This window comes from Natator depressus, chromosome 2, assembly GCF_965152275.1.
Source record: "Natator depressus isolate rNatDep1 chromosome 2, rNatDep2.hap1, whole genome shotgun sequence".
Classification (NCBI taxonomy): domain Eukaryota; kingdom Metazoa; phylum Chordata; order Testudines; family Cheloniidae; genus Natator; species Natator depressus.
The window spans coordinates 189,239,843-189,266,009 of NC_134235.1; the positions used below are offsets into that span (position 1 = coordinate 189,239,843).

Consider the following 26,167-nt stretch of genomic DNA (forward strand, 5'->3'; position numbering starts at 1 on the left):
TAACAAAGTATTGGCTAGCTATTTACTGTGTTAAATAGGTTCCTCTCACTTAATATTACACATGGTCTTTTGGAAAAACTCCTAGTATTGCCAGTGAAAAGAATATTTGCTACAATGCTAGTTTGAACTCTACTTTACCATATTGGCTATTGCTTTGATTTAAAGTTCCAATTTGAAATCTATTACTCTCTTTGGTCCAATAAGAAAAACAGCTGGAGGGACATCTCATTTGTTTTGTCATCAGTCTATTTGCCTGACTCTTTAGTTAGCTAAGAAAAGAATACCAAATTTACTTATTTGGGTGAGGATGTTGGCTGACTTAGCCATCTGTGAGCAAAGAATGTTTTTGCTTAGCTTGCTGAACTAAATGAATCTTGGATCACTTGCTTGCAGCTGAAGACAAATTAGGTTGATTACGTAGGAAAGGACCTACAGTACAGTTAGGAATTAAACCATGTAGGGTATTTAGGATGAGTGAAATGAATAGCTAACAATAGCTTCAGATTTCTCAGAACCATGCACAGCCCCACATGATCTTACAATATTTTTAGGCAGTTTCAAAATATTTCTTAGTGCTATTTTTGTGTGTGTTTAAATTCCAGTTCATTGCTGTTTGATGCATATGGAGTTTTAAAAATATAAAAAGATATAAAAATATATATTTTTTGATATTGGAAGGTTTACATAGTTTAGTGGTTTACTGTTCTGCTGTCTTTCATATGAACAGTCCAGGATTTATTTCTACTTTCCTTCATTAGACTTCTCAGATCAGGTATTACTGAGGCAAGTAATAATAATATTACATTCTCCTGTTTGTTTTATTTCCCATGTCTCTTATTTTTCCAGATACTTTGCAGTACATATATTATAGCTGATGTACGAGTATTTGACATACTGTGTTTACATTTGCTGATACTGGTGGTATGTGGGAGTAGAGTGTCCATAAATATTTATGGTTTTAAAATGTTTCAGCAGGCTGTGCCCATTAGCCTAAAATTACCAATGTGATAATCCTCTCTCTCTCTCTCTTTTTAAAATCATGTACCAAAATATTTGGTATATAATACATCAAATACAAGAAATACATTTACACAGTAAGTCATTAGGACAAAATATGTCACAATTGGTGTGAAGTAATGAATTATTTACTGAAATCAGTGGCTTAAAGACTATCTATGTAAGACACTACGCTACAGAGCATATCTGTGATAACTTTCAGAGTCCACATTATAAAATGAGGTTTATAAAAGTGCACAATATCAATAAAAATGTTGTAGCATGCTATTAACACTAAGATGTATATCATATATGGTCACTGCTTGATAATACTCAAAACTTCTAGCGATATGTCTGATAAGCAGTAGCTTTAACTTGCTAAATCCCCTAAAAAGTAGAGGCCTCCAGCGGAGCGTCTTCTGAGAGGTGAAACAACTCAGTTTGGAATCAGACATTTGTCACATCCTTATCTAAAATTCCTCACTTCTAGTTCTGTGCCCTGTTCCTGCTAAGTCCAAATGTACAAACATACAGCCTGATTTTGTAAGCTGAACACTCTGTGCTCTTATTGAAGTCGATATGAATTCACACTGGGTGCACTTCAGGATCAGATTCAGAGTGACATGAAAATGCCTGTGTCTCCAGGGGGCCGTTTTAACCTGATTGAAAATTATTTAAAAAAAAAAAGACTTTGACACTCTGGTAACTGGATACCTCAGCATCTACGGCCTGGACTGGCCAGGGTTCTGTTGCGGAAAATTTGACTGGAATACTGCTGTTACATTAATATAATGTGGACACTGATGAAACCAGCAAATGAATAAAAACATTTTCTGGGTAAATGGGCCAAAATAAACATATTTATACTCCTTTTCCTGGCTGCCTTCTTCCCTTATCCCCTAGACATTCTTCTCCCACTGATGGTTAGCAACTCCTTTTCTGCTGGTGGCTCTGGTCCCTGAGATTAGTTCCTGTGTTTTTTCCCTTTATGTAGCAGCAACCCCCAGAGTAACGATAGCTAGGCTGGTGGCTGCTCCTTATTTCCAGATGCTTTTACAGATATCCAGGCTACCAGGAGAGCAACACTTTGTGGACACAAGCAAGTGCTCTGTGCACTACCAGTGCTCCAAGGACCATGGTTTTGGAACTTTTGATCTAACTCAGCTGATGAAATGTGAATTTAATTGTACTGTTGAGGAAAAAAATGGATTGAAACTTTTCTTTAAAAAAATACAGGTTGACATAAAACTACAGGGTCCTTTAGCTTATTTCAAAAAGGGAATATATTGTAAAATTACTTCAAACACTTCTGCAGGCTTGACTACAAAAAAATGGAAAGGAAAAATGTGTAGATCCTGCATTTATTGAGGGCTTGGGAGTTTGTCTGAGTAAGAAATAAGCAAGGACATCAGCATTTGGTTCTTAGGTTATGTCGATATTTCCTTATTTTATTAAATATTGATGGGTGCTCATGAATATAAATTAGCAATTTCTTTGTGTCTATTGATTTTTATTGCATTATGGCATGATATATTCTTGTTTTACTATATGTACTTCCTGTGGTGATCTATTGAAACACCATGAATTGATCAATTGTGGTGAAAGCAAGAAGAATTATCATAATGTACTGGTTATTTCATTTTATACAATTGTTGAGGCTCATGATGTATATCAGGATCACTAGTTACATACAGGACTACATACCCAACTCCCCCTTGAAAAATCTCTTTCCAACCACACACATTGTATATGTTTCTATAAAAGCAATATGAATAGACACTCAGGCCAATCCTAACCTTACAAAACGTACACTGACTGCAATCTCAGAAATAAACAGTCATCTAATAATGGCCAGTTTTGGCTTATTTCTAGGTATGACTCTCTACCATGTTTAAAATAACTTTGCATGTGTCGGCGACTCCATCTTCTGAAGATTCAATTAATGACCTCTAATGTCAATCTATATCAGCATACTGTATGACCACTAAAAGACACATTACAAAGTACACGTTTATTACATTATTATATTATTAATAGAATCAGGTAGCTTTTTTCTGCATCCTGATGTCAGTGTAAAGTTTTATGATACTTTATTAGTTTAACGTAACAGATATTTTATGTAAAAGGTTGTTTAAGAATATTCATATCCATTTTAGAGTATGGAAATATTACAAGTATTTAAAGGAAAAACACAATACATACTAGTTTTCCAAGCAGCTTCCTGCAGAACAAACAGTCCACCTGAACAATCTATCTTAACAATAAGGGTAACCTATCATTAGACTGGGTGCTCAGTTAAAAAAATAACAGCTTATTGGCGACCTGCAGTTTATGTGTTTTACTGAGATTTTATTTAAGTTCAATACTTAATATACTAAGATAATTAATACTACTTAGGACTTAACACTAACAATTAACCCACTTAAGAAACATTCAGTAGCTAATCCTCACAACACCCATAGTAGGTATAGAAAGTAGTATCTCCATAATTTTATAGATGGGGAAGTTTAAGTGATTTGCTCAAAGTCACATAATGAGACAAACCAGGAGTAGAGCAACCTATAGGTGCTGGAACTAGGGGTGCGGGAAATGCTGCCGCACCCCATGGCTTGAAGCGATTTCCATCATATACAGGGTTTTCAGTTTGGTTCAATGGCTCTCAGCATCCCCCTCCCCATACAAATTGTTCCAGCACACCTGGAGCAACTGTAACCCTATCGTTTTTGGTTTTTTATTGTACGTTTCTCTTATTAGCATAATCAATATTGTTTTATGAAACAGTGTCACAGACCTGTGGCTTTAAGGAAGTGTACAGTTCTGGAGCTTAGTGTGAATGTCAGGAAGTTGCTCACCTTCTCTGTTGACTGGCTTACAGCTACTTACTGAGCTATCAATCAAGTTCCGGGACCACATAAGGAACACTGAGGTGTTACATGTGCAGACAGCTCTGAGGAACTCTACAGGGAGCAGCTCCAGCCCCAGTGAGGTTCTAAATGTGTTTTATATTTGCATTAGTGTCCTTAAGAAAATTCCAGCTTGTATGCTACCCAGAGTTTGTTTTGTTTCTGTAATTGAGTCACGGTAACGGCTGACCAAACTAGCATTCACCTATAATTAAACCAATCTCGGTGTAATGGAATATCAGTCTGAACTCAGCAATGTTGTCATCATTTTACATTAGTGGTGTGTGAACTTTTCCGTGTATAAAAAAAAAGGGCTAACACTCAGAACCAAAGGACAGGATTTTCAAAACTCAGACATTCTGCAGCTAAATAGCTAGAAAGATGCACAGTATTTTTCAAATATGTTTAAGCACTTATCTGTTTATAAAATTGGATCATATAATTTTGTATATAGATACTAGGTTTGATGGAGAGGGCAGAAACTAAACAGATAGAGCACCTAACTGGAATTTTCAAAAGGGTCTATGAAGACTATATACATCCTAAGAAATACTGTTTGATTAGGCAGTCTGGACTTGCCATGTTGTTTGTGGTTAATTTCCTGCGCTCCTGATGGATACTGTAGAGCTAACAACCTTGACATGTGCAGATATTATCAGATAGAAAAGGACAGGGTCATATGAGAGAGATGGACAGCACCAACTGCCAAGGTGCTCAGATACCATGGTGATTTGGGCAGAGGAGTACCTAAGTGTCTAGATAAATAGAAATGTGGTTGCTCCTCCGAAGATTCGCTCATTCTCCTCATGGAGAAATTTGCAGGTTTGCCATGCAATACATGGAGAAAGATCAAAGGCAGGATTCATGCCTATTTGTAATCAATTGCAAGCACTGTGGTCCACCTTGTGGTCATCCAGGGGGCAGAGGAACTGGACACCAACCTCATGATGAGCCACATAAAAAGGCATTGCCATTATATGGTATAACAGAATATACAGTGTGTCTGTGTACATAATTCTGACTGTTTATGAAATGTATAATCTTTCCCCTTGCTGCTCCTGAAGCTCCCTACTGCATAGACAGCAACTCCTTGGGCACTCCGGGGCTGAAACACCCATGGGGAAAAAATGGTTGGTGCTCAGCACCCACCGGCAGCCCCCCTAGCAGCTTCCTCCACACCACCCTCCCCAGTGCTTCCCACCCGCCAGCGGACCCCGCAGATCAGCACCTCCCTCTCCCTCCCTGCACCTTCCACCCACCACAATCAGCTGTTTCGCGGCATGCTGGGAGGGAGGGAGAAAGGAGGAGCAAGGATGCGGCGTGCTCAGGGGAGAGGACAGAACTGGGCAGGAAGAGGTGGGGCGGGGTGGGGTCTTGGGGAACGTTTGCTTTCAGCAAATGGCAAAAAAACTGTCACCCTAATCTGTCCTGTATTTGGAATGAGGGCAGAGCCGTGGGTCGAGCACCCCGCGGCAGTTTGAAAAGTCAGCACCTGTGCCCTTACTGTCCCACTGAACATCAGTTCCTAGCATTCATTCTGCTCCCTTTTTGTCCTTGTACTCAGCTCTGATATAAGTCAGAGAGAGCATTCATGCTTGTCAACTCCCTCCCCCATTTCCCCTCTATAAAACAAAAGCCTGAATCTCTGTTAATAAGATCAAACAGACATATGGACCGTGACTGGTGTCCACACAGCATGTTGCTAAAGCCCCTGTTTCTCTGAATATTGAGACTGAGACAGTTTATCTATTTTATCCATACAGAATCATGCAGGCAGCGGCAGCCTAGTCTGCACTGGTGAGCATTAGGCAGGCCATGAAGATACAACCACCATCAAGTCCTGAAAGGGGTAGAGACCTTGAGGAGGTAAAAAAAGGAGGATGATCAGGAGAGGGGATGGAAATCTGGCTCCTCACTCCCTGAATCCTCCATTAGAGGAGCAATCACCATCCTCTTGGCCAAAGCCCCTCCCGCACCAGTCTCCATCACCTGCCCCCCAGCTGCCTCCATCCAAAAGGAGATCAACTAACATGTAAGGCATTTGATCCAACCAGGCATGACCAATCCCTCCTCCACCTGTTATATTTTGCCTATTGCACATTATAAGAATATTGTTTGTGTAACACAGTATAGGTATTCAGTACTTTCCTAAGTGAGATCTGTTTTACTCTAACATACTTAACTATGGTTTGGGTCTCCGTGCCACAGGGGAAGGGATCCTGGATGGACAGTCTGAGATGTTGCCTTATTTCCTTCAGATGGGAGGGGTCATAGAGGGCTTCTGATGCATAGGGGAGATTTGGGGGTTTCATTGTATGGATACCCCTCGATGTCATATGTTGCCTGGAGTGTGTGTTCGTACTTTGTGGATGGGTGTATGTATGTGTATCAATACAAAAAGTCAACAATGGGGTGACATCTTTTGTAAGGCGGACCCTTATCCATTATGAATTGGACTAAGTCCACAAATTCATATCACATTAGTCACCAAACAGCCAGCAAATGGCAAAAAAATTGTCACCCTAATCTGTCCTGCATTTGAAATAGTAAAGCTGAAAGTAGGTACCATGGTCTTCAACAACAAATGAACCAGATTGCAGACCAAATATTCTAGTATGTATCTTACCCACAGGAAATTTTCTTTTTCTTTCGGATAATTTTATCATAGGCGGTATTAAAAAAAAAAATTCTAGAGGTTAGCAAAGATGTGCACCCTGGGACAGATTATACCCTTCATTATTTTTTCCCCACATAGGGACTGAAAAACTCTAGATTTTCCTTCAAACCAGGAGGGGGTTTGAGTCTAAGTTGCAATATTCATCTTTCATGCTATCTGCAAAAGCCCCTTAATGAGGTGTTTGCATGTATAGAAATGGGAGGCTCTGATGGGAAGGGAATGAGCAATTTGGGAACAATGTATGTTTTCTGTAATAAAATAATAACAACATAGTAATAGTAGTAGTGTCTGTTTCTCTCTCACTGTGAAATAGAGAAACCAAGACCTAGAATTCATGGTACAAGTCCATTTGGAAAATTACATAGAACCGTTTAGAGTGATCAACTACACCTAGATTTAATATTTTGCAACTCTCCATTGCACATATATTTTAAAAGGAAGGTCATACCAGTACTAGAGCGCAGGAGCTCCTGTCCCCCTCTTACTCATTTAGCTCTACGTGAACTAGTTTTTCATATCACAGATACTTCTATTTTTATGTTTTCTGTACTACCATATTTTTGGTACAGTTTGAAATAAATGTTGGTACTAATAGTGTGCAGTTCATACATGCACAGTTCAAGAACAAGTCAACCACTGGGACGACGTAAGACCCGAAGTTTTGGGGGAAGAGTAGGTTTCCAAAGAACTTAGTTAGCTTGTTGACCCCATTGTTTTTCAGTTTTATACACATCTGTATTTCCTGATTCTGACAAAGTGAAAATAGAAGCTCTGTTCTGTAGAAGCAGGTAATAGACATCTTGTGACATTTCCAATCAAATTTTACAGACTCAATAGGTTCAGATAAACATCTAAATGCATCCGATGAAGTGAGCTGTAGCTCACGAAAGCTTATGCTCAAATCAATTGGTTAGTCTCTAAGGTGCCACCAGTACTCCTTTTCTTTTTATCTAAATGGTTGGTTCCTAATTCAAACTAACTACCAAACCTTTCTCCCCAGTTCTCCCACTGCTAGCAAATTAAAAACTATACAACGGCCACCATTTCTTCAAGATTCAAAAGCTAGAAAACAATGAGCCAAATGAGTATTAAGGCATTAGTTATCATAGTACAAAACATGAGTCAAAAGTTGAACTTATACCATCCTCCAATATTTTCAATCGGAAACTTTCAAAAGATCAAGGTCTTAAACCTGCTGTTCTACAAGGGCTGTGAAAACCTGATCTCTGAACAGAAGCTGATAATGAGAGGCAGTTCCCGAAGCTGCTTTAGCAGGTGTTTCCTGCTGAAACTGGGAGGGTCAGGAATCTAAATCTCATTTTGAAAGTTTCTAACCCCAGGGATAATATTCAGTATCACTGCCACTCTTATTGCCATCTGCTCTAGAATTTAGCTTAAACTGAACTTGATAGCACTTGATCCTACTGAGTGAGCCCAATTGTTTGCATTCTTGCACAAATGTATGAATGGTAGCCTTCCGGGAAGCAAATGCTGGCTCTGCTCCCTTCAAAGGGTTTGTGAGTGATCCTTGCCCTGCTGACTTCATCCTTAATTGGCCTACACTGTGGGGAGCAATTAAAAATAAATGGCAGCTTGCTGAGCTGCTGTAAGGGAAGTTCTGCAACTCTGGGCATGAGCATTCCTATGTAAGTCCACTGTATATGCCATACACTGACAATGTCAAAACGGAAAATAGTATAAAGCTCACACTTGTTCTGAATAAGCTCCATGGAGAAAATGTACTAATGGGCAATGGTGATCATGATAATACACAAAATTAGCTTTCTTTTTTAAAAGATCCATTGGGAGAAGTGGTGTGCAACAATTAGATTTTATTTCCTGTCATTTTATAAAATGTGTATGTCAGAATGTGAGTGATTTCCGGTTATGTTCCAAGCTATTCAGAGTCCACAAATTTCATTTTTCACATAATCTTAGCAAAACTGGCAGTTCTTCTTCGAGTGCTTGCTCCTGTCGATTCCATTCTAGGTGTGCATGCGCCCACGTGCAAAATCGTCGGAGATGTTTGCCTTAGTGGTATCTGTGGGGTTGGCTGTGGTGCCCCCTGGAGTTCTGCACTCGTGCGCTGGTATATTAGGCGCCAGCAGCCCTACGCCCTCTCAGTTTCTTCTTACCACTCAGGATGGTTGGTTGGAGCGCCTTGTCTTGCATTGCAAGTGCGTTAGCGGTTCTTTACAACCCATTGTCTGTCTTCTTTGTATATTGTTTGTAGGTGCTTAGCTATTAAGTTAAGAGTTAGGCTCATTTGGTAGTTAGAGTCCTGGCTGGGACTTTGCTGCGGAGCGGGGCATGCCCCGTTCCCCTGGCTTCAAACCATGCTCTTCATGCAACATGCCAATGCCTCTTAGTGACCCCCACGGCAGCTGTTGGAAGTGCTTGGGGGAGTTCCATAAAAAGGACGAGTGCAGAATCTGTGAGAACTTTCACCCTAGAACCCTGAAGGAGCGAGATCTCTGCTTGAGAGCTGCACTTTATCCTGAATCGGAGCCCTCCCGCTCAGATCCCACACCCAGCACCTTGGCATTGGTGTGGAGCACACCACTGGCACCGGGCTCTGCCCAGCACCATTCCCCCTCGTTGGTGCCTAAGAAGTGGAAAAAGAAGAAGAGCTCCCCCAGCACCAGAGCGGAAAGGGGCTTTGGGCAAAGGACCTACGTCGGGCCACGTGCCTGCCCCAGAGCTTCACGGGGGCACTGCTGTAGTCAGACCCGCTACCCTGGAAGGCAGGGGACCCCAGCTTCTCTTAGGGCCCTCGTTTCCCGAAGCGGCCCTGGCAGCTAAAGAAAAAGCATGCCAGCCGGCACTGCTGACGCTGCGCCAGGCGCCGGACTTGGCTAAGAACCCAACACCTAAGGGCAAGCCTGTCATGGGACTGCCCCATAGGGTAGTGGAGCATCCTCGGGCCCCGGACCTCAGGCATAGATCCCCATCTCCACGGCCTAGGAACAGCACCCTTGGTCTCCAGCCAGAAGGCCCAGGTACCTGACGCTGTGCTTGCCCCCTACAAGGCATGGGACACCAGAGTTGAGGCACTGGTCTCCATATCCCAGCTACCAATCAGCTTCCTGCCAAAGATCGCTGCAGTACATGTCACCATCACCTAGATGGTCTCCCAGACATCAGTTCCCACCAGGGCAGGATCGCTCCCTATCAGAACACCGGTCTCCACCTCCCTGGTACCACTCATTGGGCAGGTACCAATTCTCGCCCTTGTCTCACCAGTTGCTGACCAGGATCAGTCGGCAGACTCAGGCCTCTACAGCTTCGCCCTGGTCACCGGAAGGTCAATGGCCTGAGTCAGACTGGGAGTTCAGCTCCTTCCAAGGAGGGGTGATTCACTGCTGACCCCCAAGACTGGTACTGCATCCGCACCAGTGGCATGGCAGCAGGGACAGTGGCCTGCTCAATGGCCATACTAGAACCCATGGGGCATACCCGTAATGCCGGTCCCGTATTCTCACCATTCTTCCCTGGTCTCCTCGGACAAACCACCCCCAGCTCCAGAGTTGGAACACGAATCCGATGCAGGGGGCAGCACAGCAGGTTCCAATGCCTAAAGAACCATTCCCGGAGAGGGAAGGGGAACCCAGCCCTCCCCTGACGATACAATTGTTGTCGTCGACTCTGGATGAAGCAGTGGCAGGTCCCTCCCAAACGGGCAGTCCCTCCGACGACTTCAAGGAGCACCAGGCCCTCCTTCAGAGGATGGCTACCAATTTGAACTTGAAAATTGAAAAGTTTGCGGAGGAGTCCGACAACCTCTTTAATGTTATATCCTCCTCCACCCCGGCCTGGGTCGTGCTGCCTGTCCACCCAGGGGTCCTTAAGATTGCCAAATCGCTGTAGCAGACCCCCCCCTTCCATGCCACCTACTTCTAAGAAGGTGGAAAAGAAGTACTACATCCCTGAAAAAGGGTTTGAATATTTGTATACACACCCTCCAGCAGTGTCACTGGTCGTGTCTGCTGTCAATGAAAGGGACAGGCAGGGCCAAGTCAGTGGCATGGCAAAAGACAAAGACGCCAAGAGATTGGACTTGTTTGGCAGGAAAATTTATTCAATGGCCAGCCTGCAATTTCGGATGTCTAACCACCATGCCCTGTTAGGCAGGTACAATTTTAATCTGTGTGACTCCCTTAGCATATTCAAGGAGGCTCTCCCACAGGACTGAGCCCAGGAGTTCGCCGTGTTAGTGGAAGAAGACGCAGCCATGGTGAGAGGGATCCTCCACATGGCCTGAGATGCTACGGACTTGGCGGCCAGTGTGGTTGCCTCTGCGATGGTCATGAGGCACAGCTCCTGGTTGCAGTCCTCCGGGTTATCCCAGGAGATGCAGGCCACCATTCAGGACCTCTTCTCAAAGCCCATGGACACAAGACTCCCTCCACTCCTTGGGCCTTCATACCCTTCAGCAGGCCAGAAAGCTGTTCTGTCCTCTGCCTCCCCAGTCTAGGTCCTGAGGGACTCCCTGACTGAGCACCTACAGGAAAAAGGATAGAGAGAAGGAGTCTAAGCAGTGACACCCACCATCTTCCCGTTTGTCTGCTCAGCCTGGCCCTTCTGAGAACCAAAGAGGCCAGAAGCAGGCAATCTGAGGGTGCGCTCAAGGATGGTGTCCCAGTCACATCCCAGGATCCACCGTCCTACTCTTTCCTCAACCGCCTGTGCTCCTTCCTGTTGGCCTGGTCACGGCCAACCTGAGACCGTAGGGTGCTCAACGTAATATCTTCGGTTTACACCTTGAGTTTCGTGGCCAATCCTCCCTCCCACTGCTTAAGGTAGAATAAACAAACAAATGTATTAACTATAAAGATAGATTTTAAGTGATTATAAGTCAAAACATAAGTCAGATTTGGTCAAATGAAATAAAAGCAAAATGCATTCTAATCTGATCTTAACACTTTCAATGCCCTTACAAACTTAGATGCTTCTCACCACAGGCTGGCTGGTTGCTCTTCAGCCAGGCTCTCCCCTTTGATCAGCACTTCAGTCGCTTAGTGTGGTGTCTGTAGATGTAGGTGGGAGAGAGAGTGAGCATGGCAAACGTCTCTCCCTTTCATCATGTCCTTTCTTCCCTCTTGGCTTCCCTCCCCCTTCAGAGTCAAGTGACCATTACCTCATCACTGTCCCATACTGAAGGGGGGTGACTCATTCGAACAGATCCTTTTGTTGCTGCCTAGGCCAGCGTCCTTTGTTCCAGTGAGGCTAGGCTGGGTTTGTCTCATACCTGCCCTGATGAGGTGTGAACTGCTTCTCTGCTCTTGGAGAGTTTTTGCCTGGGCTTATTTTAAGCCATGAGGATACATTTTCAGCCTCATAACTATACACATGAAATTATAACCTATAATATTTGTGACAGGGTCAGGCCAGATGGCTACAGGAGAGTAATAGAAGGCAGATATATTAGTTCCAGGTTAAGAAGGTCCCTTTTCCCTGGGTGAGGTAACAGGGAAGGTTCCAGAACAATCAGGAACCTTCTGGAGACAATTAAGACAGACAGGCTGATTAGAAGACCTGCAGCCAATCAAGAAGCTGCTAGAATCAATTAAGGCAGGCTAATCAGGGCACCTGGGTTTAAAAAGGAGCTCACTTCAGTTTGTGGTGCGCGTGTAAGGAGCTGGGAGCAAGAGGCACTAGGAGCTGAGAGTGAGAACACATACTGTTGGAGGACTGAGGAGTACAAGCATTATCAGACACCAGGAGAAAGGTCCTATTGTGAGGATAAAGAAGGTTCTGGGAGGAGGCCATGGGGAAGTAGCCCAGGGAGTTGTAGCTGTCGCACAGCTGTTCCAGGGGGCACTCTAAACAGCTGCATTCCACAGGGCCCTGGGCTGGAACCCAGAGTAGAGGGCGGGCCTGGGTTCCCCCCAAACCTCCCAACTCCTGGTCAGACACAGGAGGATTTGATCTGGACTGTGGGTTCACGAAACGGCCAAACTGAGGGCTGCCGTGAAGCTCCAAGGTGAGCAAATCTGACAATAAGCGCAAGACCCACCAAGGTAGAGGAGGAACTGTGTCACACATTACTGTAACAATTACTATAACATCACTATAAGAACAATGTTCAGTTCATCATGAACCTTCCGAAGACACCCGACGTGACAGCTTAGCTTTGGATACCACACAATCATTTTACAAGGATGAACATGGGGATGCTGGGTGTTTCCCGAGGTACAGAGCGTCACATGCACTTACCCAGGGAGCCCAAGACAACACTGGCTTCGGTAGAGCAGTGCTGCAAGCCGCAAGACCATGAACTCCAAGCCCACCTCCGAGGATACTGCTTGCTAATCACCTAGAATGGAATAGACATGAGCAAACAGTCAAAGAAGAAAAAAACGGTTACCTACCTTTTCATAATTGTTGTTCTTCAAGATGTGTTGCTTATGTCCATTCCACTACCCATCCTCCTGCCCCTCTGTCACAGTTGCCGGCAAGAAGGAATTGACAGGGTATAGGGTCGGTGGTACCTACTATACCAGTGCATGAGCACGGCACTCACGGGGGCGCCACAGCTGACCCTAAGGATACCGCTAAGGTAAAAATCTCCGACTGTGCACGTGGGCACGTGCACCTAGAATGGAATAGACATGAGCAACACATCTTGAAGAACAAGATGTTCTTTGTAAAAAGAGCTCCAGAGATGATCCCGGCAATTACAGGCCTGTAAGCCTGACTTCAGTACCGGGCAAACTGGTTGAAACTATAATAAAGAACAATATTGTCAGACGTATAGATGAACATAATTTGTTGAGAAAGAGTCAACATGGTTTTAGTAGGGGGAAATCATGCCTCACCAATCTACTAGAATTCTTTGAGGGGGTCAACAAGCATGTGGACCAAGGGAATCCAGTGGATATAGTGTACTTAGATTTTCAGAAAGTCTTTGACAAGGTCCCTCACCAAAGGCTCTTATGCAAAGTAAGCTGCCACGGGATAAGAGGGAAGGTGCTCTCATGGATTGGTAACTGGTTAAAAGATAGGAAACAAAGGATAGGTATAAATGGCCAGTTTTCAGAATGGAGAGAGGTAAATAGTGGTGTCCCCCCAGGATCTGTTCTGGGACCAGTCCTATTCAACATATTCATAAATGATCTGGAAAAAAGGATAAACAGTGAGGTGGCAAAATTTGCAGATGATACAAAATTACTAAAGATAGTTAAGACCCAGGCAGACTGTGAAGAGCTACAAAAGGATCTCTCAAAACTGGGTGACGGGGCAACAAAATGGCAGATGAAATTTAATGTTGATAAATGCAAAGTAATGCACATTGGAAAGCATAATCCAACTATACATATAAAATGATGAGGTCTAAATTAACTGTTACCACTCAAGAAAGAGATCTTGGAGTCATTGTGGATAGTTCTCTGAAAACATGCACTCAATGTGCAGTGGCAGTCTAAAAAGCAAACAGAATGCTGGAAATAATTAAGAAGGGGCTAGAAAATAGGACAGAAAATATCATGTTGCCTCTGTAAATCCATGGTACTCACACATTTTGAATACTGTGTGCAGATGTGGTCGCCCCATCTCAAAAAAAATATTGGAATTGGAAAAGGTTCAGAAAAGGGCAACAAAAATGATTAGGGGTATGGAAAGGCTTCTGTATGAGGAGAGATTAATAAGACTGGGACTTTTCAGCTTGGAAAAGAGATGGCTAAGGAGAGATATGATTGAGGACTATAAAATCATGAGTGGTATAGAGAAAGTAGATAAGGAAGTGTTGTTTACTACTTCTCATAACATGAGAACTAGGGGTCACCAAATGAAATTAATAGCAGCAGATTTAAAACAAATAAAAGGAAGTATTTATTCACACAACACACAGTCAACCTGTGGAACTCCTTGCCAGAGGATGTTGGGAAGGCCAAGACCATAACTGGGTTAAAAAAAGAACTAGATAAATTCATGGAGGATAGGTTCATCAATGGCTATTAGCCAGGATGGGCAGGAATGGTGTCCTTAGTCTTTGTTTGCCAGAAGCTGGGAATGAGTGACAGGGGATGGATCACTTGATGATTACTTGTTCTGTTCATTCCCTCTGGGGCACCTGGCACTAGCCACTGTCGGAAGACAGGATACTGGGCTAGATGGATCTTTGGCCTGACCCAGTAGGGCCATTCTTATGTTAACAACAGTGTCAAAAATGTAGGTAACCGCTTTTTCTCATCAAAGCATGAGAAAATTTGAATTTTTCTATATCTGATTGTGAAAACTGAGGTTTGTCCAAATGAAATTATGAATGTCAAATTGTGAAATCAGCTAATTTTTAAAATAAAAAGATAACTATTTTTGAGTGAAAATGGGCCCCAGAATTGTAACACCACAATCATGTCAGTCTACCATAAATTGACATAAATGTCAATTTATGCAAAAACTACACCTATTGTCAACATCAAGGGATATTTTTGCAAGTACAGGTCTAATGTAATGAGATGTTGGCATCTTGACCTCCCACAAAGAAGTGCTGACAATCTCTATAAATTATGGGGGTAAAATCCTGTCAGTTTTCACTGGCCATGAGGGTTATCAGTCCATTTCATAAGCTGTTGAACACCCCAACACCTCCACAAATTGCATAGGTAGGACTAGTTGAAACTCAGCTCGATAGGATTGGGTCTCACTTCATTAACCCTGGTCCCAGTCTGAAAGTGATCAATTTCATTCAGAAATTAGATGGAAAATCCTTGGTTGATGCTTTATTTGGGTGGAGACAGGCCATTTCCCCAGGCAGTGCACACATGATCAGCAAAGCTCATAGCTATGTACATTATTATTGTATCTTGATGCTTTTGATTTGCAGCTCCCACATTACCTCTGTTTAAATTATGTAGCACCTTTCAGGACTGTTGATAATGCCATGGTTGTGCAGAAGAGGAAAGAAATTTGTGAAATTAAAATATGCAAAAAGTAGTTTCAAGGAGTACTTATTTGTTATAAATTTAGGCAAAGAAATGACCTTATGTAAATAATATCTTAAGTAATTTGTGATGTAGCTTTTAAAGAACTTGGCATCTTTGGAAAGTGCCACTACTATCTTTAAGCAGGTCCAATGAACATGGAATAGATTTAGTGTAGAGATATGCACTGCTCACTACCCTTGTGTACATATAAAAATACTGAATACTCTCTCTAGGCTACCCTAGGAACTGACCTACAAGAAGCAGGATCAACAGAACTTCTGAAATAGATTTCATCTGGGAAAGGGAAGTGAATTATATAAACTGGCTTCCTGCATGGAAATCTCTTGGGTCCTACTTAGTATGTTCATAAGTCCCATTTACTGTATATTCTTAAGTACTTTGCTGAACTGGTACCTTTATTTCCAAATACATACATGTTAAATTCCCTGTGTATCCCATCCACAACCCATCTCCTCCAAAACTGAGGGACGACCAAGGCAGTATGATACTGTGGAGGTAATGCACATGCCTTCCATGTCCTTCCCACAAGGAAGAGTGGAGAGAGAATATGATCTACAATCCTTCAACAAAGAAATGCCACTTGGTAAATGGGCCTTTTTATTGAGTCACTTATAAATAATACGATTCCTTTAAAAAATATGAAGGCTTTATATTCTAAGTCTGTATAAAATAATTCCTGGAAGAAAAACAGCAAAGCAGCAAAAGATTAATTGTTTAATGATAATCATGAAGTCCCATGTACTACGGATGGAAGAACAGGGTTGTAACTTGGCTATATTTTGTAGTCAATTAAATGTAGTGAAGGAAATGAAAACATCCTGAAAAAGTAAACAACATTGTATTGACCTTGTTGTATTGTTTGTGGAGAATAAAAATTAAGGTGGGAGTTTCTTTAAATATGGTAAATCTCCTTTTATTATCATAAATGTTTATCAGCAGATTCCATTCCCACAGAGTTTTGTGGTTAAAGAAATTCCCTTTAGGGATTTTCTTCATGGAAGATAAATTGCTAAATGTGATTCTTTTTAATAAATATATATAGGCTTGAGGTGTCATTGACATATAGTTAAAATACAAATCTTATGCACCCTAAAGCATGCTAAGTGCCTCATCGAACAAAGAAAAAATGTGGTTTCTGTCCAAAAGAGCTTACCTTCTCAATAGACATGACAGACAAAGGACATGGAAAGGAGTTACAAATATAGCAAAACTTCTAAGATGATGTTAGGCACACTTCTTTTTTTGTTTTGTTTTTAATATCATACTCCTTTCTCTTCTATCCAGTACCCTAGAGCAGAGGTTCTCAAACTATGGTCCGCGGACCACCAGTGGTCCGTGAGCTCCATTCAGGTGGTCCGCGGATGGTTCCCTCTAAGGTGTGCGCCTGGGTGGCCGCACACAAGAGACTGAAGGGCCACCCACCTAATTAGTGGAGCTGCGCAGGTGTGGCTTCACGAATTAGGTGCCTGGACCCCGGAGAGGATGCACATGTAAGGTGAGGTGGTAGCCTTGAGGGGAATAGGAGGTAGGTGGGAGGGGGTAGTGGGGTGAGAAGAGTGGGTGGGGGGAATTTGGGATGTGCAGGGCTGCGGCGGCCAGAGAAAGAGGTGATTTTCCCCAGTTCCAGGGCTGCAGCTGCTGGGGAGAGACAGCCCTCCTTCCCAGCCTCTGCTCTGTGGCTGCTGAGGCGGGCGAGAGACCCCCCTCCTTCCCAGCCCCAGCTTGGGGTCTGCCACGGCAGGGGAGAGAGGGCACATCCACCGCATTAGAAAGGTAAGACTACTGATATTAAAATATGAGTTGTGTGCTTTTATTTGTAGAACAAAAAAATGTTTATTATTATTAATAGCACTTTTATCCAAAGCACTTTACAATAGTTAGCTAACAGTACAAACAACATTTAGAAAGATCATTAAGTGGTCCACTGAGACCCTCAGCAATTTTCAAGTGGTCCGCGGAAAAAAAAGTTTGAGAACCACTGCCCTAGAGTCTATCTAAAGAAATTAAAGAAGTCAGAGGAAAACAGTCTCATCATCCATAAATAGATGAGTTTTGGATAAATTCTTTCAGTATATACTTGGATTATACTGGTCCAAAGTAGTAAATCTAATATATTAAATTATATTCTTGACTGAGTCTATTTAATATTCCACAATTCCACAAAGTAGAGAGACTTTTTCACATTAGACACTAAAGAACAAAATATCTACCCAGCAAGTGATAATGCACTATTGTTTCTACTTATTTACATAGCACTAAAAGTGTACTAGATTTATATTATAATTATGGAGCACTAATATAATGAAGCATTCAACCATTAAGAAAATATAGTACAAAATGCAGTACTGCAAATGAATTACAGATTTATACAAGCACAACCACATGCCACAAAAAACCCAGAATGTTAAGATTGCATGTTATATACAAATAGAATGATTTTGTATAATATGTGTGGGGTATATATAGAAACACACACACAAATAACACTAAATAATTGTCAGAGTATATTATCCTTGTGATGCCTGAGCATTTCCTTTTTAATAATGTACATATATTCTCAATGCCTTAGAACTCTCACATCACAAACTGCTAGACAAATATTGACACAACGAAGAACAAATAGTGTGATTAACTTTTCATGCAGTATCCTTACACATGACCACCAGCGCAGCACCATCTAGTGGGATACAAGCAAAACATGAGAACAAATCTTTACAGCATGTGTGTTTCATCTAGAAGCCATTTTTCTATGAACAGGCACATGTAGAATTTTATAGTTCTTCTGGACTTTTTTTTTCCCCCAGCATGGATAAAATAATTCAGCAAGAAAGATTTAGCTGTTGCAAGAATATTGTAATCATTTGCAGCTCCGTGGCTAAGAAAAAATTGGCAAAGTATAAGTTAGGGGTGTGAGCCATGGAAATTTGGAGTATTCAGCTTTTGTAAAATCTTCACTCTATAAAATGCCATGACTATTCTATAGTGTGTCATGGTTCAGGCTTTTGATGGCTTACAAAGTGACAACTCCCCTGTAAGCTACCATCTCTCAGGAAACAGAGAGATGTAAAATATGCATAAATCATCCACATTTTCTCCTGATTAAATGCATGAGGCTCAAACTTCAGAGAGAAATCAGCATTTGAAGTTAGACTGTTAAACCGACAAACTTGGGAGCAGAGATGACTTGTGCCTGTCGATAGTCGAGAGGCTGAATGAGGGCAGCTGGCTTCAGCAGTGTTACTGAGCATGCTCAGGCCATGTGAGCATGCTCAGTACAAGCCAAACAACAAATCTGGGGGGCACGTGACCCTCGCATGCTCCCACTCACATGAAGTAAGGCACCTAACTGCATACTTAGACACCTCACTAAATGCCTGTCCTAATCAGTGCTATGTTAGCCAAGAGTCAGGCTGAGCAACCTAGCCATAAACTGGATGATTGTTTTAGAAGTGCCATGGAAAAGGACAAATGCAAAATATTTATAGAAGTAAATGTACTGTGATTAATTCAGCTGAACAAATGAAGTAGGCCAGGCTGTGGACAAGAGATCCTATGCCAATGATAGTGACAGTGACTGTGGAAAACTAGCCAGTGTTTAGTACTATGGAGGAGATGGTTGTGATTCCATAATTAAAGAGGAGTTCCATTTTGTGCTTACAGCAAGGATTCAACCTCTTTTGTTGTGTGGAGAAAATACAATGCATACTCCCCAAGGTGACCCCTCACAGACTAAATCAGTTGTCCTGGTTGGAAGCTATTGTCTGGAGCAATTACATTTCAGTGGTCAAGCGTTTTAAGTCAACAACCCTCTTTTGTTATTCTTTTCCCTCCAGCCTCTGGAATTTCAGCCCAACATGGAGGCAAACCAACAACAGAGAAAACAAAAGGCTGCACATTCAAAATAGAATTTGTTGGTTGATAAAGATTCATAGAGTTCACAATTCATAAATTGTACAGGCAAATTCCCAAATTGTCAGATGTTTTGTCTGGTGGACAAACACCAATAGCCAAATTGAAAAATTGACTAAAAGATGTAAGATCTGTCAACAGGCACAAACAAGGCACCAAACCACTCTTGAGGGTGGCCATACTTACCATGCTAGTGCATACACATGGATTTTGTGGGATCTGTCCAGGGGCTCATGTCCCTTGCTGTGATCAATGACTCTTCAAAATATCTGGATATATTGTGCATACTATCTAGAATAGCATATGCCACTGAAATATAAGGATATTCCTTCAAAAGGACTGGTATCCCACAGCAGACCATCAGATATAATTGGACACAATTTACTTCATCAGAATTTCAGAGGTTTATTAAATGGCATGACACATTTAAAATTTAAAATAAAATATAATTTGAAATTGTGGGCAGTGGTTTCAGCTTCTTGTTGGGTAATTTCTTCTGATTCCATATTTCTTGTGAAACACATTTTATTACAAATACTGGGGTCCAGATCCTGCAAAGACTCATTTAAAGCAGTAGTTCCATTGTGACATTATGTCCCATATTCTTCATAGATATATTGTTATGATATGAATATGGCATACCTAAGATATGTTTTATGCAAGATGGGTCATGTGAAATATCATTGGGACTGTTATGAATGTGATTATCCTATTTGTATGCATGTATAGTTTCTGTATCTGAAATTAGGAACATTGACTATGTATCAGTTACTAAAGTGTTTGCACCTGGGAAACGCCCACCAGACAGTAGGCAATCAGCCTGAATGGGCCATTAGGAAGGACAATAGGACTTTGAAGATGCTAATCTCCCACTTTCCTGAGAAGCTTCCTGGAATGCTGCTTTGACACTGCAGGGTCATGTGATCATGTCATCTGGTACTGGACACCATCTTGTACTGCTGGTATTTTTCCACTGGTAGGGGGTGGGGAGCAAACTGGGAAACAAAGAATTCCCTCCATGTGTAAATCCTATTTAAGGCTGGGGAGGGAGTTAATCAGGGTCAGTTCTTCACTGAATCCCCACCCAAGATGATTGCTAAAAACACCTAAGACTGCACTGTGGAAGAGCTGGACCCAGGCTAGAAGGTATCTGGCCTGTGAAGGGACTATCTGGAGTTCTAAGCTGCAAGCAAAAGAAGTTTGTCTTCAAGAATCTCTGCAACCTGCTTCAAACAACATTTAGGGTGAGAAATTACTACTTGTAGCCAGTTTAATCATAGAATATCAGGGTTGGAAGGGACCTCAGGAGGTTATCTAGTCCAACCCCCTGCTCAAAGCAGGACCAATCTCCAGTTTTTGCCCCAGATCCCTAAATGGCCCCCTCAAGGATTGAACTCACAATCCTGGGTTTAGCAGGCTAATGCTCAAACCACTGAGCTATCCTGTGGACTTTGAATGTATCTTTCTTTTACTGAAATTCCCATAGCTCTGGGGCTTTTCTGGTAAAGGAAGAGCAGCCTCATATGTCCCAAGAGATCATATACAAGAAAAACTGACCTGAATAGTATTTCTTCAAATAGACTTTCATCTCCATGTGTCCTTCCTGACAGCAACCCTGTAGCCTCCGAGCCTTCATTTTCATCTGGTACTGATCAAAAGCAACATCAGCTATAGCTAACATGCAAAAAGTCATGCTCTGGGAGCATTGCTTCACATGACATGGCAGTGTAATAGGAGTCTGCTTCATTATATAATACCCATGTGAGCTTCCTCTTTGCTCGTGGGACGCTGAAAATTGACCCAGGTCACCTTCCATTTTTTTCAGCTTTCTGTCTTGGTCTCCAGAATCTGTAGCTTGCAAGGTTGCAAAGAAAATTTTGAACATGTGACCCAATTGTAACCAATGCACAGCGTCTTCCTGAATTTGCAGACAGCCGGAAGCATACCAGCGACGAGAGAAGTGAACTGCTCCATTTATCTCATGGAGGGTATTTACTCACCCCCAGTTAGGAGGATTTAAACATCAACATCATTAGCTATTGCACTGCTGATCAAAAGAGGCATGTAAGGAGAAGGATGAGATGAGTAATAAGATCTGCACAATCTACTGCAAGGGCCAGCTCATTTTGGTGACTCTAGGGAGAATACGAACACACACGCCCCAGTCTGCCTCAAGGAACCAAAATGAAAGGGATCATCTGAGTCCCACCAAGGCGAAACCAAACCCACAGAGCCCAATAGTGCATCCAAGCCTCCCCACTGACCAGCTCACGCTATCTCCACAGCAATGGGAGCCTGGTCTGCTTGGGTGTGGAACCTGGTGGCTTCCTCCCTTGCTCTAGGAGATGCTGCACCTGTCTTTGGAGGCTGTGTGCTTCTTTAAGTATATTAAGCTAAGTTTGCATGTTAGCTTTATTTGCTCAGTGATCTAACTCGATCTGTTTGCTATCCCTTATAATCACTGAAAATCTATTCGTTGTAGTTAATAAACTTGTTTTTGTTTTCTATAAACCCAGTTTGTGCAATTCATAACCAGGGGGACAAAAGGGGTGGGGGGGGGGGCAAAAAGCTCTGCATATCTTCATCCACATTAAGGGAGGGAGCAAATTTCATGAACTTACGCTATACAGTTTTCTGTGCAGCGCAAGACAATACAATTTTGGGTTTGCACTCCTGAGGGGGTGGTGCACTTGAGTTGATCTCACTGTCTGTGTCTTTCTGCAGCTGGGTGTGTCCCTACCTGTGTGTGTGTGCTGGAGGAGGCTTGAGTGCCTGGCTCCGCAGGACAGGGTGAGGGAGCCCAGGCTGGTGGAACAGGCAGGCTCAGTGGTACCCCGAGTATATCAGGTGGCACCCACAAGTGGGGGGTAACTTGTCACACCCATGTTTATTATTTGGAGCCTATATCTATTTTTTGCCATGCTGCCATAACATTTGATACTACAATTTGGAAACACAGTTTGTTTCTTTTTAATAGAAGTCACAGTGATCAACATGTATAAAATGGATATATAGAAAGCGGTTTTCAATTATTTTGTACCACCCTTAAATAAGTAAGTCCTGTATACAAAATTATTACTACTGTAGAATTAATTTTAACCATTACTTGCCTACAATTTACAAGTCCTTTGAAAGCCATTGTGTTATTTTTTCCCCTTGGCATTTTCAACTAGAGCAAACATTTAGAGGTGAGAAAATCTAACCTACTAGCCATAATCTATTTATCTCCTAAAATATTTTATGAGTCTGTAGAACAGTCCTTATAATTAATTATAGTTATAAAATTTTAATATAATAGCAGGAAAAATATAGCTTACAAACCTCCATAAATATCTAAATGTCAAAGGCACCATAACTCAGTATACAGTAGTTTCCACCTTATTAAAACATGTAATTTCATTTGCAAAATATAAATTTTAATATTACAAAGAACAATATTGTTTAACAATACACAACATTTCTACTTAATTTCTTTTTTCAGTCTATTTTTGCTAATGAAAAACTAACTGTGGGGAAGATCATTATAATTAACATTAAGTGTCATCTGTGTCCAGCTGGAGACTGCTAGTGGTGGTATTTATACTTTGCTGAAGAATTTAAAAGATTAATCTACAGGCATTCCAAATATTTGGGAAGTGCTTAATAAATTAGCCAATATTTAAAGATTATATATTACAAAACTCTTGAATCAGCACCCCGTCCAAGAATACTGGGAAACATTATTAATATTAGTTAACATTTATATGGCAGCAGCGCCTCACAGCCTCAACCTGGTTAGGCCCCATTGTGCTACGCAACGTACACATATATATATAAAATGAGAGTCCCTGCTGCAAAGATATTAGTGTCTAAAAGAGAAGGCCTAACATAGAGATGAGACAAACAAGCGGGTTGGGTTGTGGGCAGGCGAGATAGGCGAGACAGGGTAACAAAAATTATAGCATGTGCATTCCAGTGAATACTGTTACAGTGTACATTACTCCTTTTGGATGCCACATGTGTGCACCAATCTCTCTGTGACCACACAGCTCCAGGGAGGACTTTTCTCTTTTTTAACCTGGGCCCTGTGTTAAGTCTCCTTAGTCAGAAACCAGTCCCAATGCAAGGAAGGGGTGGATGAGAAATGTGGTAGCAAGAGGTGGGGAACAGCAGACCTGGTACTTCTGTGAGTGTTCAGTGGATATAGAGGTTGGACACTACAGGGGAAAGCTTTAAGGGGACTGGGATACACCTAATGCCAGAGCCAACGGTCAAGCCAGAGTCAGGGTCAGCAGTTGGAGGCCAGGGTCAGAGCCAGGACTGGTAACTGATGACTGGGGGTGAAAGGGCAGGAACTGGAAAAGAGGCAAGGATCAAGCATGGGGCAGGGGCATGACTGGAACAAGAGCAAAGGCAGGAGTGAGGCAGGAGGCAACAGCCAGGAGCAAAGGAGGAAACAGGAACCGGGTTGGATGCAGGCGCAAGCAAGGTCCAATGCAGCCACAACAGGAAATCACCTTGTTGCTCAGACAAACTTCCTGTTACGCCTTCTGGCTTAAATAGTGTGATTGGACCAATTGGTGGAGCCGGGCACTCCTCCAATCAAGGTTCCCGGAGGTGATGCCCTGGCTGAGGCTATAGTCCTACTAGCTTCTAGCCCACCAGCTTTCAGCAGACATTGTTTGGAGGCCAGGATACAACAGCTATCTGGGGACGTCCAGGGCGGGAGTCAGAGACCCAGCACATCACAAACTAGTGTCTACCTATCTTGCATCCCCTGTTCAGAGCTCTTGGGGGCAGTGGTGTACATCTGCATTGCATTATGGCTCCAGGCAAGGGTGTGTTCATAAAGGTTATACTGAGACACCATGGTGATGTTTAAACAGGATCAGTTTATTATTTATTTCTTTAGATTAAGACACCTACACAAGAGCTCTAGGTGTCCTGGCATTTAGTCTTATAACAGCATAATACGTTAAGCAGCCTTTTAAAAAAAATTCAAACAAGAACAAATTAACTCAACACAGCCAACATATCAATTATAATAAATCTTCTTTATTCCCCCTCTTCTTGAAACATTTTGCACTGAGTCCAAAACCCTAAATAGACCACACCCTGGCAGGAAGAGGAAGAGGATGAGGTTGTCAGGAAGCGCGACTACATAGAGGCTGACGGGCTGCAACAAAAGTAAATAATGAACACACTATCCTGACTTTTCAAATCAGGCAGTAGCTGTGTTAAATTATTATCCTACTTCTTTAATAAATTTATCCTATAAAGTTCTGAAACATACTGTATTTACAAATCTATAATTACACTGAAGAAAATGTGTTATTGGGAAATATCCAACATGAGTCATAATTATTATTTATATTATGGTAGAACCTAGCGGCTCCGCTCAAGGACTAAGGCTTTATTGCACTAGGCGCTGAACAAATAAGTAACGAGAAGATAGTCTCTATGCCAGGGAGATCACCGTTTAGATTTAGAACAAAATGCAACATGCAAATGAAACAGAAAGATCAGGAGACGGGGAGGAAACGATGACCATAAAACAAACATGTTTTGCATCACACTCAGTAGTCTCTGCTCAGCACCTGTTTAACCATGATCACCTTGGCAGTGTTTTGTGGGCATCATGAATACTCCAGTATTCCAGAGTGATACAATTGATTGAGACCATTTATGACTTTTCTTGGATTGTTGAGCATACAGGGGCAGATGTATATTACTCAGGCCTTTGTAAGATCAAAAACTTAATGTGAAACTCACTGCTCTAAATATAAAATACATAAATATGTACTGGATGGTGTCTGGAATATGTGCAAAATAAAATTCAGATGTAACTTTGTGTGTTACAAAGGAGAGTGTTCTAGACTTATTACTATTTTTTATTTTTATAGATATAGCCAGGGAAGGTGATACAAAAACAATTACTAAGATGTGGCCATGTATATTCTTCTTGATGCAGAACTTGTCTTTGGCTCTGTTTCCATGGAATTGGGTCAGTTGGTCTGTTCTATCATGCAGGGAAAAACAAAGTTCTGAAACCAGAAGATTGATGGGAGACGGGAAGAGTTTAAGTGGTGCGATTAGGAACTATGGGCAATGTCCTTATGAGGAAGATATGCAGATGGACAGCAATGATTTGCCCGGAATATAGCAAACAACCAAATATGGTGAGATTATGGTTTTGTGATTCAGTTTACTACTGCATGCACTGAAACTGTGTGGTAGGGAACTTGGTAATGCTTCTGATCATGAGGTTTTACTGATGCATTTGTGAACCCTAGTGGGAATCACTCTTAAATGATTCCATTCTTTTCTGTTTGAGAAATCCCAGAGTTGGTTTGGGTTATAACTCACATACATTCTCCTGAAGAGTTTCTCATGTGTAGTACCATAATGTTTTCTTTTGTTTCATCTCCTTTTCGACATATATAGAAGGTCATATGGACTATGTAATTGGCATGTAGATGTCACGCAGCTCTGTGACTGATTTTCATCATCTCTGAATGGAATAATGTCTTTGCTTTGTCAGGGTCTAGATGAGACTGTGATATGAATACTAGCCAGCTGACTGACGCTTAATCACTTGGGAAATAGGAAACAATGTAAGCTTACATTTTAAAATGGGGAAGCAATATCATTGGGGTGAGGAAAGGTTGTCCAGGTACAGCAGGAATGAATCCCCATTTTTGAGGGAATTTGTTCTCCCCTTTAGTTCAAGTTGTTCACCCTCCATCTTTTGGATCCCT

General features: G+C 42.0%; 1 long non-coding RNA gene across 1 annotated transcript in view; it reads left to right on the forward strand.

Annotated features, from left to right (window-relative positions):
• LOC141981668 (uncharacterized) overlaps nucleotides 1-26,167 on the forward strand; it is a 192,741-nt gene that overhangs the window by 143,196 nt on the left and 23,378 nt on the right. The window contains exon 2 of the long non-coding RNA XR_012637873.1: nucleotides 25,440-25,588. This is a non-coding gene — a long non-coding RNA (uncharacterized LOC141981668). The remainder of the gene's footprint in view (nucleotides 1-25,439; nucleotides 25,589-26,167) is intronic.